Genomic DNA, 14,156 nt, shown 5'->3' with positions numbered 1-14,156 from the left:
TCCCTCTCTTCTTTTTGTTTCATATCTTGCTGATTTGATTCTTTTTCTAGAAGATATATCTTGTTAAAATCCTTCACAAGGATCTTAGGGCCCAGGACAAAGCACAAGACGTATAACATTAATTATTATATCCTTTATGTCATTTACTATTCTGACTCATCTTTATATTATGATTCAAATTTAAGATTTAAGTACATCTTTATTAATTTTATGTGCATATTAGGGTGAGTGTGTACATGACATGGAGCATGTGTGGGTCAGAGACAACTGTCGGGAATCAGTTCATTCTTCTCACCACACATGTCACTGGGATCAAACTCAGGTCACCAGGCTTGACAGCAAGCACCTTTATTCACCTAGCCATCTGTATGACTCCCATGATTTTTGCACCTTTATTTTTTTTTCAAGTAGTTAGTTCTGAGTTGTGCATTCCCTGATATTTCCCCTTGGGCAGATAATACCTCTTCTTTCAACAGCTTTGCTCAAATATAAGCTTCATTGTCCTGTCACCAAATTATAAACTTCTCTCGTATAGCACTTTTTACTAAATTTTTTGAAAGTATGTCATATTTCTGTGCTCAACTTGTCCTCATGACTCTGTTGCATGAGTTTATAAAATACTATTTATTTCATTTAAGTGTGTTTACACATCATCAATTATATTGGATAATGCGGAGTAGTCATTTAATGTGCTTTCAATAGAAGGAAAAGAGGGAGGGAGGATGGGAAGGGGGGCTGAAGGGAGGGAGGGAGCAAAGGAAAAAGGAAGGGGAGAAGGCTATTTTGAAAATGTAAATCAGTGAGTTAACAATGAAAGTGACAAGATTTCAGAAAGAATTTTCTTACTCTTTTATTGCTTTAATGAAACACCTTGGACAAGGAAACTTATAAAAGGAAACATTTAATTGGGTACTTGCTTACAGTTTCAGTGGGTTAGTCAATGACTGTCATGCTGTAGAGCATGGTGACAGACAAGCAGACAGACAGACATGGTGATTGAGCAGTAACTGAGAGCTCATATCTGATTCACGTGCTGGAGATAGAGAGGTAATAGGCCTGGTTTGGGCTTTTGAAATGTCAAAAGCTCATCCCCAGTGACATAGTTCCTCTAACAAGGCCACACTTCCTAGTCCTTTCTAAGCAGTCCAGCAACTAGGAAACAGACATTCAAATATATGAACCTATGGGGGGTCTTCCTCATTTACACCACCAAAGTTATTAAATACATACTCTTAATGTTTAATGAGGAAAGAAATGATAATCATTGAGTTAAAACATAAAGTTCCTAAAATAAATCAGAATAAGGTCATGACATTATTTTTCATCATGATTGATTTATATTTACTTGCATTATTCATAAACTATGGAAAAAGTACAGATTCAACTGAAATTTCTATAAAGCATTTGATCAAGACAGTTGGTGTTTTTCCTTGCAAGTAGAACAAACAAAATAGAATGAAATAGTAGAATTTTAGACGGATTCATTACCACTTCTCTGACCTGTGGAGATTTTGATGTCTTTGTTTTTCTCCTCACATGAGATCTTCACTCCCCTTATAGTATGGCCTTAGTGGTCTATGGCTTTGTTAGCAATGATTAAAAGTGTAGATGACAAGTATGTAGAATCTGTGAAGCTGCAAAAGTTATAGAAAGATGTTCAATAATATGAATCACTAAGACTTCATAATGCAACATACTTACAGTGGACTTACATCTGTTTGGCACAGGGAGTGGTTTTTATGAGTTTGAGATCTTTTGTCTGATTGCCTCTAGCTTCAGTTATCTATAAAGCAGGAGTAGTGGTTAATTCATGGTGCAATTGTTGGAATTCATTTGATAAAACTAGCAATGTCTGAAAAATAGAATTGTTAAAACTTTTCTCTTGATTATTAGGGATTATAATGTTAAAGAATCACATCACTTACAAAATTCTCAGTCCTAAGAGGTAAAAATATACAATCTAAACAGGGTAATAGTTAACTTCCATGTCTTTGCTAGAATATTAATCATTGTATGGTACTCTAACTAATTAGCTATTTATATGAGAACAAGATTTTCATTTCAAAACCATTCTGACTAAAAAGTGTAACATGATTAAAATATAGAAAATAAGACTTAATTTTAGCCTACATAAACATAAATATAACATGTAGATGCTTGCAGTGGGAGCCAGAAGAAATGTACCTAGAGATCATGTCACAGGGAGCCATTTGAAAGCACAGCTTTAATCAGAGCCAAATGCAGGCTTTAGGAAACCTATGTTTTCTATCTTGCCCTTTAGAGCTTTTTATATCATATATTTAAGACATATATTTAAGGCAAGGAAGTTCTGCTCAAAAATGTACCTGAGTAGTGAGGGACAGGGCTCATTGAGTTAGAGTACTTTTGCAAGCATGAAAACCCGAGTGTGAATCCTCTGCACCTATGTCAAAAGATAGACATGGCCACACAGGTGCTCATAATCCTAGCACTGTGAAACAGAGGCAGGAGGATGGCTGGGGCTTTCTGACTGCCAGTCTACTTATAAGTTCATTGAGAGATGCTGCTTTATGGGAATAAGGTAGAGAGTGATAGACTAGATCACCTGACATGCTCCTCTGACATATACAGCTGCATCTATCCTTACACACAGCTGTGTATACAATACACACACACACACACACACACACACACACAAACACACTGTGTAAAAATTACCATACATACATTTAATGGTTTTAAAATACTGAATATTCTATTTTGTACCATACAGGGATCATCATGACACTGAGCCTAATTGTGTTCTGAGGTTGGCAATCATTAATTATGCCACTATGGAAGAGGTGATCTCATTGACTGGGAGCTAATATCAATGAGCCCTAAATTCTAATGTTGTGAGATCCTATGCATTTTTGTATCCCTATAGAACCTTTGTGTTTTCCCTTTAACTTCACTTGTATATGAATAAGCATATCAGCATATGCTTCATGTATCCATAAGTTATAGGTCAGTAGAAAACTGTCCAGCGTTTGTAAGATTCTGATTAGATGCACAGGTTTGTCCTCTGCTAGGCTGACTTTGTTTAACATGTTAACCTCTATGAATCTGGTTTCTCCTCCATTTGAAAGATTCAATGCAATTTGTTAATGTGTGCTTCTGGATGCAGGTCTGTGTTTTCTCTTTCCCTATGTGTTGTGAGTTGTTTTGACAATTAAATTATGATATTGGAGACAGTTCTCTACCAAATGATTCACCAGGAGGTGGCAAGTCAGTATGAGACTGTCACGTGCATTTGAGTATTAGGTAGGCTTCTGGGGCAGTTTTGCTTCACAGTTAATATGTTTGATCTGGACAAAGAATCTGTATTGTCCAGAGAAAGACAAGGAAGCAAAAAGGACACTAAGACAGACATATATGGTTCCCCAAAGAAGGGGGAAAGGGACAAGATCTTCTGAGCAAATTGGGAGCATGGGGAGGAAGGGGAGAGGGAATTAAGATAAAGAGAAGGGGAGAAGAGGAGGGGAGAAGAGGACATAAGGGAGCAGGAAGATTGAGTTGGGGGAAGAATAGAGGAGAGCAAGAAAAGAGATACTATAATAGAGGGAGCCCTTATAGGTCTAAAAAGAAATCTAGCACTAGGGAAATGTCCTGAGGTTTACAGGGATGACCCCAGCTAACAATCTAAGCAATAGTGGAGAGATTACCTTCAATGTCCTTCCCCTATAATGAGATTGATGACTACCTTATATGCCATGCTAGTGCCTTTATCCAGTAGCAGATAGAAGAAGAAGCAGACACCCACAGATAAACAGTGAACTGAACACCTGGAATCCATTTGCAGAGAGGGAGGAATGATGAGCAAAGAGGTCAAGGCCAAGCTGGATAAACCCACAGAAACAGCTGACTTGAACATGGTCCCGAGACTGATATCTGGAGAACCAGTATAGGACTGACCCAGACCCCCAGCATATGGGTGTCAGTTAGGAAGAATGGACAGTCTATGGGTCCTCTGGTAGTAGATCAATATTTATCCCTAGTGTATGAATGGACTGGGAGCCCATTCTACATATAGGGATACTCTCTCAGACTAGACACATGGGGGAGGGCCTAGGCCCTGCTCCAAATGATAGGACAGACTTTGAAGATCCCCCATGGAAGGCCTCACTCTCCCTGGAGAGTAGAAAGGGGATGGTGGGGGTCATGGGAAGAGGGGAGAAAGGGAAGTAGGATTGGCATGTAAAATAAGATTGTTTCTAATTTAAATAAAAAGAAAGATGCTAAAAAAAAAAGAATCTGGGTTGTGAGCTTATTTGAGGATAGGCACACCACTGATGGTTCAGCCTCAGCTGTGGTCAAGGACCACATTTGCATGTGTCCTTTCAGCCAGGAAAGTGGACAACTGAGTTGGAGGAATAAATCAAGGCAGAAGCAGTGGGAGGATTTGGTGGTGTCTATCCTTTCAAGCACAGGTGTTGCTTAGGTAACTAGACCACTGCTGCTAGGTGTGCTGACAGAGTCCATGGCAGTTGTAACAACACTGTGCAAGTACAGATACCTGGCAAGCTTGAAATGCACACATCTGTTTCTCTTTGGAAAGTGCGAGACCAGGTGGTTAACACTGAAGCATATTTAAATCCAAGGCATTAATGTGCTTGGGCTTAGTCAGAATTATGCATACAAATAAGCAATTATTTTATTCTCTTCCCACTAGATTTCTTTCTATTTATAGGAAACTGAGTTTGAGATTGATTGACTTGGTGGGAATTATTAACTCTTTTCTCCCTCTCCTCCTTTCTTTCTCTCTTGCTGGTAATTTGAATGGGAATGGGCCCTGTAGGTTCATATATTTGAATGCTCAGTCTCCAGTTGGTAGAGCTATTTGGGAAAGATTAGGAGTTGTGGACTTATTGGAGGAGGTGTGTCCTCCTGGGGACCGGCTTTGAGATTTCAAAAGCCTATGCCACATCTGGTCTCTTGATCTTTCTACAGTGTGCTTACTTGTGAATAAGATGGAAACTTGCAGCTACTGCTTCAGCAAAGCACCATGTCTGCCTGCCTGCCTCCCTGCTGCCATGCTTCCTGTCACGATGATCATGGACTTAACCTCTGAAATTTTAAGCAAGCCACAACTTAAACGTCTTCTTTTATAAATTACGTTGTTCATGGTGTCTCATTACAGCAAGAAGACAATAACTAAGATGCTATTCTTCCCTTCTTTGTTTTCCTTCTCTCCTTCATCCCTCCTCCCCCTTTATACTTGGTTTAGGTGTCATAAGAATTAAGATTTTCAAAGGCTACATTATGGGTTAAATGGGTGAAAATAATGGATGGATTCTATGGTTTTGTAGTAACAAGAAAAATCTGAGTCTCTGAAGCCCAATTGTGTACAATTCCCTGCTGAACATGGATGCAAAGACACACAACCAAACATTAGACAGAGTTTGGGAATCCTGCTGAGGAGGAGAAAGGAGTATAAGAAACAGAGGTGTCAAGGACACCATAGGAAGACTCATACAATCAACTAGCCTGGTTTCATAGAGGTTTACAGAAACCGAATGGACAACCAGGGAGCCTGCTTGGGACTGACCTAGGCACTCTGCATATATGCTACAGTTGTGTAGCTTGTTCCTCTTATGAGATTCCTAATTGCGGGAACAGAGGCTGCCATCAACTCTTTTACTGGTTTTAGGACCCTACTCCTCCTTCTGGGTCACCTTGCCAAGCCTTTATACATGGGGAAGTGCTTAGTCTTAATGAGACTTGATATGCCATGTTTTATTGATACTCATGGGAGACATGACATTTCCTGTATGGAGACAGAAGAGGAGATTAGGGTGTGAGGGGGTATTGAGGAGAGGAACTGGGAGAGGAATATGGGGAGGGCTTCAACTGGGAGGTAAAATAAATGAGTTAAAAATTAAAAATATATTTTTAAACAAAGACCTTTGTGGGTTGATGACATGACAGCAGGTATGGCTTGTAGGAGGACCCTGACACCCGAGTTTGACCTTGGACATAGGTGGACATAGAGAACTGACTTCATAAAGTCCTCTGACTTCCATATGTACTCTGGAATATATATACATATATAATATAACATAATATAATGTTAATATGAAATAAACATTTTAAAAATTGAGAATGTCTTTGTTGCCAATTTCCCGCTGTTTTTATTATCAGGTGTCTCCATACACCTGAGAGGATCATTTTTAAGTGGTTTATGCTCTAGTCTTTTCACACTGAGAACTGAACCAGAAAAGGGTATCTACATTTGCCAGATTTTAGAATATTCTAGATAATGCATATCTGTGGAAGCATCCCTTTTTCTTTATCTTCTGGAAAGTTTGAACAGATAAAAATGTGGGTGCAAGCAATCAACTACAGAATATGTTTTCAGCAGGTTTTTTTCTTTGTGGTTTGTTCCTCAAGCTCTGTCCATGCACCTTTCCTGTAGGACCGTGTTTTATATGCTCAGTGTTATTACCCTGGCTCCCCCCTTCTCTCTTTCTTTATCACCTGCTCCACTACTTACTGAATCGTCCCTCCTAATTCTTACTTTTGCCAAGAAATTGCTTCCAGAAGCCCCAGTCTGTGGTAAAATGGATAATGAGGTGAGCTGGATGTCATAGAAAAGGATAGGTTTTAGGAGCATCACTTGACTTCTTGTTTGCCCATCCAAGAACAAACAGGAAAGAACTTTTTTTAACAACACAAAACAATCTAAAGTTAGAAATGTTAAATGTTTCATTGGGGAAGGAGTAAAGATATTGGTTCAATGTGAGTTCACCTTCCTCAATTTTTTGAGGATTTGAACAGGTCAGATAAGAATTACTAGGGCCATTCTACTCTCAATTATCCTTGTGGGTTTTAGTTAAAAGTTTGTTACTTAATGAGAGAAAGAACATAAAATTGGTTGGGTAGGGAGGTGAGGATCTAGAAGGAGTTGGAGAAGGGGAAATATATGAAATTATTTTTAATAAATGGTGTTTCGGTAGCTAGTGGCATTGATGACCTACACAATTTATTTTTTGGAATATAAAACAACAATTAGACATGTTTGAATATTCCTTTAAATACTATTAAGTCAACAGAAAATGGGTTTTACTTTGGGGAAGATTATCAACACTCATTCACTTAAAGACTTCTTTCTTTATATGAAACAATAATTTGAAATTATTAAATGGTATTATGATTTCCCCTAAACTTCTGTCTTCCTTTTTCCTCTCTGTGTGTATTTTGTGCTCTAATGTTTTATATCCTGATAATTTCTATTTTGTGCACCTCTATACTTTTAATTCACTCCCTTACATTTAATAATTAGTTTTAAATTCTCATATTTTAAGCCCTCATCTTACATAAAGTTAACTTTTATCCTTAAAAAATAACTTATGAATAAGTTTTGCTTACAGAAAGATTTTAGAGATAATTCGACATTTCTGTATTCTTTTCACATGGCTTCCTCAACAGTGACCCTTGTTGATGGAATGGACATAGCCATAGGTGTGACATTTGTCCAAGAAAAGATGGCAAACTCGTTTTGCTGCAATCAACTACTGCAGACTTTATCTGCATCTTGCCAGACTTCCTACCACTTTCCCTTTGTTCTGCTTAAAGATCCAATCTAGCACATCACATCGCATGTCTGTTTTCTGTGTGCTTTGACCTCCTAGTATCTTGTCATCTTGATAGTTTCACTGTTCTTTGAGGCATTGTCAGTTTTGTAGAACACTGGTAGAAAACAGATCTGGCTGATAGATTTTATATGGTATGCCATGTTTATGCATGGATTCCAGAGACCGCACCACAGAGATGAAGCACTACTGTTTCTAATGCTATCTGGGGCGATGTGACTTCCATATGACAAATGTTTAACTTGGTTGCTTAGTTACGACATGCATACCAGGTTCCTCTAGTCAGTTAAATTCTTCTTCTTCTTCTCCAGTCTTTATTCTTAGGAAGTGAGTCACCAAGTCCATTCCACATCTAAGAAGACAGTTTTATCTACATAATACTTTAAATTCTTCTGTGAGAATGGTTGTTCTCCTTCTACTTATTCAACCATTTATTAATATCAGTAAAATTTGCATCAAGAATCCAGTATTGTGTTAGACAATACTTCTCAGGGATATTGGGATGACTTAGTGTGTAAAGGCATTTGCCTTCAAGCTTAATGACTGATGTTTAGTCCTCTGGATCCACATGGTGGGTGGAGAAAACCAACTCCCGTAACGTACCCTCTGACTGTGACATAGATTCACTGGTGCACATGTTATGTATGTATACATACAATAGATACATACATTAAAATATTAGTCAAATTGTTCTAGCTTTAGCTACTGAAAAGTTGTTTCTGATTGGCTACTAATTTCAATGTATCAACCTTATTTAATTTTTATTCCTGTGGCACACAGAATGTTTTGAAATGTATCCATTAATGTAATTGACATAAAAAGGAAACAAAAAGGGTTGATATTTCACAGAATTCATTATATGGCAGGCACGTGACTTAAATTTTGTTTTAATCCACTTAATTTTGTAAAGGAAAACTTACCTTCAATTTCATACTAAGAAACTCAAGATTCATTGTCACAGAGTAACTTTGTAAGAGTAATATGACTAACAAGGAGTAAATTCTCGATTGAACTGGAAGTCTTCTCAATTCTCAAGGAATCTAGTCCTCCTGTAAATTGATGGAGCTTGGTTCATCTTGAGGTTAAGGCAGGGGCTCTATAGCAATGGGAGAACTAGTCTAGAATGTGCAAAACCTTGTATTGGGTCCGTAGCCCTGAAACAATTCATCAAGGAAACAAATGACAGAACAAAAAGAACAACAAGCAACCCAAATGCCATTTGCAGTAATTTTAGAACTTGACTTTTTATCTTTCTCCATTTGAAGGATTTATATTTTGTTGTTGTTGTTGTGGTTTGTGTTGTCTATGCCCTTGGGCCAGTACAACAGGTAGGTTAGTTGAAGCCATCCCTGTTACTTTATAGCACCCCTGAACTCTTGTAGCAGAGACATCTGCTTACAGGTAAAAGGTGTCATGTTTCACAGCACTGGGACATTTCCTTACTCTGACCATCTGATTGGTAGCATTTCCCATGATTCTGTGTCCTGAAATTTCCTATCACTTTTTTTCTGCCTTCAATTTTGAAATGTTTGGAAGGAAAATATTGTGTGCAAAGCTTAAGTTGAGGGAAACAGTTCCAGATGGAAAGGTATCTACATAATTACTTGGCCTTCTTTAGCAACTGGGTAGTTATTTTCATTTATATCCTGTCACTTACTCATATAAACATGAATTCATGAATATTAATTTTATACATTGAGTCATAATTCAGTTTGAATTTATTTTTGCTGCTGAATCATTTTGAACTTTAGGTCATTTTGTTGGCTCCTGTGCTCCTCTCACATATCTTCATCATTGTGAAATTTTAAGCATATATGGAACTATATGATATAAATACTGTGTATTTTTACCCTACTCTAGTCCTATAATCAGCCATTTTTTCAAGAAGCCTTACATCTTAGTTGCTTTTCTATTGCTGTTAAGAGACAATATAACCAAGGAAATTTATATAAAGAAATCGTTTAATTTGGGGCTTGCTTATAGTTTCGCAGATTGAGTCCATGATCGTCATGGTGGGGAGTGTGGCTGCAGGCAGGCATGTCTCTGGATCAGTAGCTAAAAGCTTATATTCTGACCCAAAATTTGGAGAGAAGGGGAGGGAGACCTGGCTTGGTGTGGTTCTTGAAACCTCAAAGTCCACCCAGTCACGCACCTCCTACAACAATGCCACTCTCCCAAATCTTTCACCATACAGTCCCACTAACTAGGGGCTGTGCATTCAAATATATAAGCCCATAGAGGCCATCCTCGTTCAACACACCACACCCTAATCATTTTCTGTTTCCTTTGGAGATGTGAATGGTCAATTCCAAATATTCAGAACAGGGAGGTTAAAGAAAAAACAAACACTCTTTATTTCCCTGACAGCAGTAAGCGATGTATTCATAACATGTTTCAGAGAGCAGTTTTGAAAGCCAAAATATAGGCATCAGACATACTCAGTGTGAACTTGGTTTCCCTGGTTTCTATGCCTTCACACTCTATGACGATGTTGGCAGTGGTGTGATCTGGTGTCACACACTGGCAACCATCCTTCAGAGAAGAGGCATCTAGTGGCCCCAATGGTAATAATATGATTGGTGATGACAGTGACTTTTTCTCTAGCTTCATTTAATATCCCACCTTCTAATGAAGTTTTGGGGACTTGGATTTCCTTATTTATTTTGTAGTTACCAATTAAAAGAATGGAGAATTCTGACTAGGATAGATAGGAACACTCTTTCAGAATAAAATTTTACCCATAAAGACTTTTTCAGATCATTCTTCTAATTGAGTTCTTCTATATTGCTTTAAAAAATCCCTTCATTTAATCACACTCCACAGTCTTTAGAAGCTAAAAGAGCAGAATATCCTATCTTTTCAATACTCTCACCAGTTATGGCCAGGAGCTGTGGGACTATTCAACTTCGACAAGATGCAAGTTTTAGGTATTGTGATGTACAGCATGTAGACTGTATCTCCAAAGAAAAATAAACACATGATTCCCTGCAGGGTTCCAAGCAACAAACTTAATAAATGTTAGTTTGGTGTCAAATTCTATAGGCTAAGTTGGTGAAACTTAAAAGAAAAAAATAATTAGAATATCCAAGGTACTTAATGGTAGGAAGTTCTATAAATATATCTTGTATGCAGGAAACATTCTACTGTTCGTTTTTTAGCAATTCTCATTGTGTGCTGTTGTCAACCAAGCCTTAGCTCCTGTCATCAGGGTTAAGCAGCTGCAAAGGTGAAATGTTTTGACAAATCCCGAGCGTCATCACTTTATACTGTGGATCAGCATGGACGTTCCTTAGTTTCTTCAGATGGCTCTGTAATGGAGTTATATTTGGAAGTTTCCCAGTGTGGTGTAAAAGCCTCATGGAGAGAGAAAGTTTATGACCTGCAAGCCGAGAAGAAGGGGAGCGGCCAGCTGCTCATCCTGCATGAATCCTCCTTCAGCCTTTGTGCTCTCCCAGCTAGACCTTTCAAGCTTCCTATTTATAAGTGGAACTTGAGTACACTGATTGGTGTCAAAGATTCGATTCAGCCAGTGTATTTCTACTCACAATGGAGGAAGGCATTTAACAACTGAGATAACATCAAAGGGGAAAAATAACACCTGACAGTAAGGGATGAGGGTAAAAGAGCGGCCTTCCCCATGACTCTGAGTTGCAAAGTCCTAATCTCTGTGACTTACTGAAAATGTGCCCTCTTGTCTCCCTGTTTGGCTTATTTAAAAATATATTTATTAAGAGAATGTTTAAAAATCTTCCCTGTCTATAAAATTATCTGGATTTTTTTTTCAGAAAATTGTGATGTTTATGCTCCTTCAGTGAACTGAAAATAATCCACACAGACAATGAGAAACATTCCTTGAGGCTGAAAGTTTAGCAAGCTCAGAAGTGGAACAATCACCTAGTTTATACAGAGTCCTGGGTCCCATTCCTAGCACTTTAAAATATTCAAGTATTGCCGGGCGGTGGTGGCGCACACCTTTAATCCCAGCACTCAGGAGGCAGAGGCAGGCGGATCTCTGTTAGTTCGAGGTCAGCCTGGTCTACAGAGCTAGTTCCAGGGCAGCCTTCAAAACAATACAGAGAAACCCTGTCTCGAAAAACAAAAACAAAACAAAAAAATATCCAAAAATTTGTGGTCTTATTTTATGGTCCAATTACAGGTCAATAAAACATCCAGGAAAATTACATATAATTACTTAAACCTATTCACGGTTGACTGGAGAGTCAGCATCAATATGCCTTATGGTTTAGTGCAGGGATACTTCAGGTTATTTTTTTCAGCTGGTTATACAGACTTTTGTTAACTGGCAGTCGCTGTGACAGTTGAAAATTCCAAGGTTTAATTGGGCCAGTTCTGCCTCCACATCTAGAATGATCTGTGTGAAGAACTCACATGTAACTCTCTCTGCAGTACTAAATGGGTGGAGTGGCATCAAGGGAGGTCTCCTGTTAACTTTGTCCTCCTGGTTAGAGAATAAATTCTTTTGTAAAACTTAGCTCTTTGTGTAACCGAGGCATTTCAATTAATTAATCCCTAATTTTTAATTAAATAATTGTTCTTGAGAGTCTTTATCAGACAGGCTTTTTGAAGCATTACAAGGACACTGAACCCTGTTGAGTTTCCAATGACTTAATCAGGTAGTCATATTTTGTTTGCCTATCATCAAAGGCAATAATATAACATATCCCCATGAAGGAAACACATGAAGAATTGTAGTAAAGGAGGAGGAGCTTGTCATGGGAAGCCCCTAACAGCTTGGACTTCACACATGGCTTCCTCTCTTGGCTCCAGTTACTTATACCCTGAGGCTTCATTTTTAGTTTCTATAATGCAAAACATAATATCCATTCATAGCATTGTGTAAGGATAAAATTCAGTTGATTTACCAGAGGCTTGGCCCTTGATAAGCAAGCATTGGGTGGATGATTGGTGTTATAGTCTGTGATATGTGCTTCATGTACAGTTGACAGGAAAGGGGTTCATATCCCCACATTTCCATAATACCATTCAACAGATTTCCAGATGAGTCACTATATGCTACTTGTTTATCTTATATGGAATGTGAACAGGAAATAAAAACCCATCTGTTTTTCTTATGACAACATAAGAATCATATTCAACCCAGTATTTGCTAAGTAGTTGGCAGGTCACTAATTCTAGCTCGTCTTTCTTTTTACTGTTATTTTCAGGTTATGCATATTTTTATCTCTGGGGAACTTTATGGGTTACATGGATTTCTGTATTTTTCTGCACAGCTGTTGTCAGTGGAATGTATTATTTCCATAGATAAATCATCAAAAGTGTGAATAGGAAGGTGTGTGTATATAGGAGAGAGAATGGGAGAGAGAGAGAGAGAGAGAGAGAGAGAGAGAGAGAGAGAGAGAGAGAGAGAGAAAGAGACTGAGACACACACAAACCAGAGAGAAAGACAGACAGACACAGAGAGAGAGAGGGGGGAGGGAGGAAAGGAGGGAGAGAGAGACTGAGACACACACAAACCAGAAAGAGAAAGACAGACAGACAGACACACACACACACACGCCACACGCACACACACACACACAGAGAGAGAGAGAGAGAGAGAGAGACTGAGACACACACAAACCAGAGAGAGAGAGACAGACACAAACAAACAAACAAACACACACACACAGAGAGAGAGAGAGAGAGAGAGAGAGAGAGAGAGAGAGAGAGAGACTGAGACACACACAAACCAGAAAGAGACAGACAGACAGACAGACAGGCAGAGAGGGAGGGAGGGAGGGAGGGAGGGAGGGAGGGAGGGAGGGACGGACTGACTTTTCCAAAGCAGATTGAAATCACCACTATAGAAAAGAAAGTATTATTTAGTAAGTCATAATTAAAACTAGATCTAGGAGGTAGAAAGGGAAACTTGGAATGCCGAGCTTCCTTTCAGAGGATGTTATCTCGACCACCAGTAATGCAGACTATTGAATATACCAAATCTGCTCAGTTTTGTTGCCCACTATAGACTGTAGAGATGTTAAAAATGTACTGACAGAGGCTGGACATGTTCTCTATGATATTATGGGAAATTCAATAAAGTTTTTTGTGTCTGTGGACTGAGGCTATGGCCTGAGAAGATCCTATGTGCGTCACAGTCTTTCACCCTGAGAGCCCATGTTTTAGCTTTGAAATAATGCTGTTCCATTAAAGGCATGGCATTTCCATAGATATTCTACTCACAATGCAGATGTATTAGGAAATCTCAACCTGTTCTTTATACCAAGACAATAGAAAAAGTCATGAATGATGCAAGGTTCAGTGAGCTGTTGCCCATGACTTTTGTGTAGCTTCAAGTTTTCTGCTGTTTAATTTCTGCTGCCATGGAAACTGTCCTCCATAGAGCAGACTCTCAGTGGCTTCCTGTGAGAATGGTGACAACATATCTAAGACGAGCGATACTGTCTCTATTACCATCAATCAATATTTATTGAACTCTCACTGCCTGCCTGGAGCCACATTAGGAGCTCTGCAGTGAAATTTGCCCCCAGCTTCTGCCTGGTTGATGTGAGACCCAGGAGGTCA

Source organism: Mesocricetus auratus, unplaced genomic scaffold (genome assembly GCF_017639785.1).
Source record: "Mesocricetus auratus isolate SY011 unplaced genomic scaffold, BCM_Maur_2.0 Super-Scaffold_100010, whole genome shotgun sequence".
Taxonomy (NCBI): domain Eukaryota; kingdom Metazoa; phylum Chordata; class Mammalia; order Rodentia; family Cricetidae; genus Mesocricetus; species Mesocricetus auratus.
Note: the sequence above shows the minus strand (reverse complement) of the source record.